This window comes from Triticum dicoccoides, chromosome 6B, assembly GCF_002162155.2.
Source record: "Triticum dicoccoides isolate Atlit2015 ecotype Zavitan chromosome 6B, WEW_v2.0, whole genome shotgun sequence".
Classification (NCBI taxonomy): domain Eukaryota; kingdom Viridiplantae; phylum Streptophyta; class Magnoliopsida; order Poales; family Poaceae; genus Triticum; species Triticum dicoccoides.
The window spans coordinates 199,150,808-199,157,130 of NC_041391.1; positions in this window are offsets into that span (position 1 = coordinate 199,150,808).

The window sequence follows — 6,323 nt, forward strand, 5'->3', positions numbered from 1 at the left end:
ACCAGCCCACTAGGAGCTGGTTCCCCTCCCACTTCAGCCCACGGGCCCCTCCGGGATAGGTGGCCCCACCCGATGGACCCCCGGGACCCTTCCGGTGGTCCCGGTACAATACCAGTGACCCCCGAAACTCTCCCGATGGCCGAAACTGCACTTCCTATATATAATTATTTACCTCCGGACCATTCCGGAACTCCTCGTGACGTTCGGGATCTCATTCGGGACTCTAAACAACTTTCAGTTTGCTGCATACTCATATTCATACAACCCTAGCATCACCGAACCTTAAGTGTGTAGACCCTACGGGTTCGGGAGACATGCAGACATGACCGAGACGGCTCTCCAGTCAATAACCAACAACGGGATCTGGATACCCATGTTGGCTCCCACATACTCCTCGATGATCTCATCGGATGAACCACGATGTCGAGGATTTAAGCAACCCCGTATACAATTCCCTTTGTCAATCGGTACGTTACTTACCCGAGATTCAATCGTCGGTATCCCAATACCTCGTTCAATCTCGTTACCGGCAAGTCACTTTACTCGTACCGTAATGCATGATCCTGTGACCAGACACTTGGTCACTTTGAGCTCATTATGATGATGCATTACCGAGTGGGCCCAGAGATACCTCTCCGTCATACGGAGTGACACATCCCAGTCTCGATCCGTGTCAACCCAACAGACACTTTCGGAGATACCTGTAGTGCACCTTTATAGTCACCCAGTTACGTTGTGACGTTTGGTACACCCAAAGCACTCCTACGGTATCCGGGAGTTACACGATCTCATGGTCTAAGGAAAAGATACTTGACATTGGAAAAGCTCTAGCAAACGAACTACACGGTCTTTGTGCTATGCTTAGGATTGGGTCTTGTCCATCACATCATTCTCCTAATGATGTGATCCCGTTATCAATGACATCCAATGTCCATAGTCAGGAAACCATGACTATCGGTTGATCAACGAGCTAGTCAACTAGAGGCTCACTAGGGACACGTTGTGGTCTAAGTATTCACACGTGTATTATGATTTCCGGATAATACAATTATAGCATGAATAAAAGACAATTATCATGAACAAGGAAATATAATAATAATCCTTTTATTATTGCCTCTAGGGCATATTTCCAACAGTCTCCCACTTGCACTAGAGTCAATAATCTAGTTACATTGTGATGAATCGAACACCCATAGAGTTCTGGTGTTGATCATGTTTTGCTCGCGGAAGAGGTTTAGTCAACGGATCTGCGACATTCAGATCCGTATGTACTTTGCAAATATCTATGTCTCCATCTTGAACATTTTCACGGATGGAGTTGAAACGACGCTTGATGTGCCTGATCTTCTTGTGAAACCTGGGCTCCTTGGCAAGGGCAATAGCTCCAGTGTTGTCACAGAAGAGAGTGATTGGCCCCGACGCATTGGGTATGAATCCTAGGTCGGTGATGAACTCCTTCATCCATATTGCTTCATGCGCTGCCTCCGAGGCTGCCATGTACTCCGCTTCGCATGTAGATCCCGCCACGACGCTCTGCTTGCAACTGGACCAGCTTACTGCTCTACGATTCAACATATACACGTATCCGGTTTGTAACTTAGAGTCATCCAGATCTGTGTCGAAGCTAGCGTCGACGTAACCCTTTACGACGAGCTTTTCGTCACCTCCATAAACGAGAAACATGTCCTTTGTCCTTTTCAGGTACTTAAGGATATTCTTGACCGTTGTCCAGTGTTCCTTGCCGGGATTACTTTGGTACCTTCCTACCAAACTTACGGCAAGGTTTACATCCGGTCTGGTACATAGCATGGCATACATAATAGATCCTATGGCTAAGGCATAGGGGATGACACTCATCTCTTCTTTATCTTCTACCGTGGTCGGGCATTGAGTCGAGCTCAATCTCACACCTTGCAATACAGGCAAGAACCTTTTCTTGGACTGATCCATTTTGAACTTCTTCAATATCTTATCAAGGTATGTGCTTTGTGAAAGACCTATGAGGCGTCTTGATCTATCCCTATAGATCTTGATGCCTAATATGTAAGCAGCTTCTCCAAGGTCCTTCATTGAAAAACACTTATTCAAGTAGGCCTTAATGTTGTCCAAAAGTTCTATATCATTTCCCATCAAAAGTATGTCATCTACAAATAATATGAGAAATGCTACAGAGCTCCCACTCACTTTCTTGTAAACGCAGGCTTCTCCATAAGTCTGCATAAACCCAAATGCTTTAATCATCTCATTAAAGTGAATGTTGCGACTCTGAGATGCTTGCACCAGCCCATAAATGGATCGCTGGAGCTTGCATACCTTGTTAGCATTCTTAGGATCGACAAAACCCTCCGGCTGCATCATATACAGTTCTTCCTTAAGATAGCCGTTAAGGAATGCCGTTTTGACGTCCATCTGCCATATCTCATAATCATAGTATGCGGCAATTGCTAACATGATTCGGACGGACTTCAACTTCACTACAGGAGAGAAAGTCTCATCGTAGTCAACCCCTTGAACTTGCCGATAACCCTTAGCGACAAGTCGAGCTTTATAGATGGTAACATTATCATCCGCGTCCGTCTTCTTCTTAAAGATCCATTTGTTTTCTATCGCTCGCCGATCATCGGGCAAGTCTGTCAAAGTCCATACTTTGTTTTCATACATGGATTCTATCTCGGATTGCATGGCTTCAAGCCATTTGTTGGAATCTGGGCCCGCCATCGCTTCTTCATAGTTCGAAGGTTCACCGTTGTCTAACAACATGATTTCCAGCACAGGGTTGCCATACCACTCTGGTGTGGAACGTGTCCTTGTGGACCTACGAAGTTCAGTAGCAACTTGATCCGAAGTACCTTGATCATCATCATTAATTTCCTCTCCAGTCGGTGTAGGCACCACAGGAACATTTTCCCGAGCTGCACTACTTTCCGGTTCAAGAGGTAGTAATTCATCGAGTTCTACTTTCCTCCCACTTACTCCTTTCGAGAGAAACTCTTTTTCCAGAAAGGATCCGTTCTTGGCAACAAAGATCTTGCCTTCGGATCTAAGGTAGAAGGTATACCCAATGGTTTCCTTAGGGTATCCTATGAAGACTCATTTTTCCGACTTGGGTTCGAGCTTTTCAGGTTGAAGCTTCTTAACATAAGCATCGCATCCCCAAACTTTTAGAAACGACAGCTTAGGTTTCTTTCCAAACCATAATTCATACGGTGTCATCTCAACGGATTTAGATGGAGCCCTATTTAAAGTGAATGTAGCTGTCTCTAGAGCGTATCCCCAAAATGATAGCGGTAAATCTGTAAGAGACATCATAGATCGCACCATATCCAATAGAGTGCGATTACGACGTTCGGACACACCATTACGCTGAGGTGTTCCAGGCGGCGTGAGTTGTGAAACAATTCCACATTTTCTTAAGTGCGTACCAAATTCGTGACTTAAATATTCTCCTTCACGATCTGATCGTAAGAACTTTATTTTTGGATCACGTTGATTCTCTACTTCATTCTGAAATTCCTTGAACTTTTCAAAGGTCTCAGACTTGTGTTTCATCAAGTAGACATACCCATATCTACTTAAGTCATCAGTGAGAGTGAGAACATAACGATATCCTCCGCGAGCCTCAACGCTCATTGGACCACACACATCAGTATGTATGATTTCCAATAAGTTGGTTGCTCACTCCATTGTTCCGGAGAACGGAGTCTTGGTCATTTTTCCCATGAGGCATGGTTCGCATGTGTCAAATGATTCATAATCGAGAGACTCTAAAAGTCCATCAGCATGGAGCTTCTTCATGCGCTTGACACCAATGTGACCAAGGCGGCAGTGCCACAAGTATGTGGGACTATCATTATCAACTTTACATCTTTTGGTATTCACACTATGAATATGTGTAACATTATGTTCGAGATTCATTAAGAATAAACCATTGACCACCGGGGCATGACCATAAAACATATCTCTCATATAAATAGAACAACCATTATTCTCGGATTTAAATGATTAGCCATCTCGCATTAAACGAGATCCAGATACAATGTTCATGCTCAAACTTGGCACTAAATAACAATTATTGAGGTTTAAAACTAATCCCGTAGGTAAATGTAGAGGTAGCGTGCCGACGGCGATCACATCGACCTTGGAACCATTCCCGATGCGCATCGTCACCTCGTCCTTCGCCAGTCTCCGCTTATTCCGCAGCTCCTGCTGTGAGTTACAAATGTGAGCAACGGCACCGGTATCAAATACCCAGGAGTTACTACGAGTACTAGTAAGGTACACATCAATTACATGTATATCAAATATACCTTTAGTGTTGCCGGCCTTTTTGTCCGCTAAGTATTTGGGGCAGTTCCGCTTCTAGTGACCCTTCCCTTTGCAATAAAAGCACTCAGTCTCAGGCTTGGGTCCATTCTTTGACTTCTTCCCGGCAAATGGCTTACCGGGCGCGGCAACATCTTTGCCGTCCTTCTTGAAGTTCTTCTTACCCTTGCCCTTCTTGAACTTGGTGGTTTTATTGACCATCAACACTTGATGTTCTTTCTTGATTTCTACCTCTGCTGACTTCAGCATTGAAAATACTTCAGGAATAGTTTTCACCATCCCCTGCATATTGTAGTTCATCACAAAGCTCTTGTAGCCCGGTGGGAGTGACTGAAAGATTCTGTCAATGACCGCCTCGTCCGGGAGGTTAATGTCCAGCTGGGACAGGCGGTTGTGCAACCCAGACATTTTTAGTATGTGCTTACTGACAGAACTATTTTCCTCCATCTTACAACTATAGAACTTATCGGAGACCTCATATCTCTCGACCCGGGCATGAGCTTGGAAAACCATTTTCAGCTCCTCGAACATCTCATATGCTCCGTGTTGCTCAAAATGCTTTTGGAGCCCCGGTTCTAAGCTGTAAAGCATGCCGCACTGAACGAGGGAGTAATCATTAGCACGTGACTGCCAAGCGTTCATAACGTCTTGGTTCTCTGGTATGGGTGCTTCACCTAGCGGTCCTTCTAGGACATATGCTTTCTTGGCAGCTATGAGGATGATCCTCAGGTTCCGGACCCAGTCCGTATAGTTGCTGCCATCATCTTTCAGCTTGGTTTTCTCTAGGAACGCGTTGAAGTTCATGTTGACATGAGCGTTGGCCATTTGATCTACAAGACATATTTTGCAAAGATTTTAGAGAAAGTTCATGATAATTAAGTTCATCTAATCAAATTATTTTATGAACTCCCACTCAGATTTGACATCCCTCTAGTCATCTAAGTGTTACATGATCCGAGTCGACTAGGCCGTGTGCGATCATCACGTGAGACGGACTAGTCATCATCGGTGAACATCTCCATGTTGATCGTATCTTCCATATGACTCATGTTCGACCTTTCGGTCTCTGTGTTCCGAGGCCATGTCTGTACATGCTAGGCTCGTCAAGTTAACCCTAAGTGTTTTTGCATGTGTAAAACTGTCTTACACCCGTTGTATGTGAACGTAAGAATCTATCACACCCGATCATCACGTGGTGCTTCGAAACGACGAACTTTAGCAACAGCGCACAGTTAGGAGGAACACTTTCTTGAAATTATTATAAGGGATCATCTTATTTACTACCATCGTTCTAAGTAAACAAGATGCATAAACATAATAAACATCACATGCAATTATATAGTAGTGACATGATATGGCCAACATCATATAGCTCCTTTGATCTCCATCTTCGGGGCTCCATGATCATCTTCGTCACCGGCATGACACCATGATCTCCATCATCGTGTCTCCATGAAGTTGCTCACCAACTATTACTTCTACTACTATGGCTAACGGTTTAGCAATAAAGTAAAGTAATTACATGGCGTTAAATCATTGACACACAGGTCATACAATAATTAAGACAACTCCTATGGCTCCTGCCGGTTGTCATACTCATCGACATGCAAGTCGTGATTCCTATTACAAGAACATGATCTCATACATCACAATATATCATTCATCATTCATCACAACTTTTGGCCATATCACATCACATAGCAATTGCTGCAAAAACAAGTTAGACGTCCTCTAATTGTTGTTGCATCTTTTACGTGGCTGCAATAGGGTTCTTGCAAGAACGTTTTCTTACCTACGAATAACCACAACGTGATTTGTCAACTTCTATTTACCCTTAATAAGGACCCTTTTCATCGAATCCGCTCCAACTAAAGTGGGAGAGACAGACACCCGCTAGCCACCTTATGCAACTAGTGCATGTCAGTCGGTGGAACCTGTCTCACGTAAGCGTACGTGTAAGGTCGGTCCGGGACGCTTCATCCTACAATACCGCTGAAGCA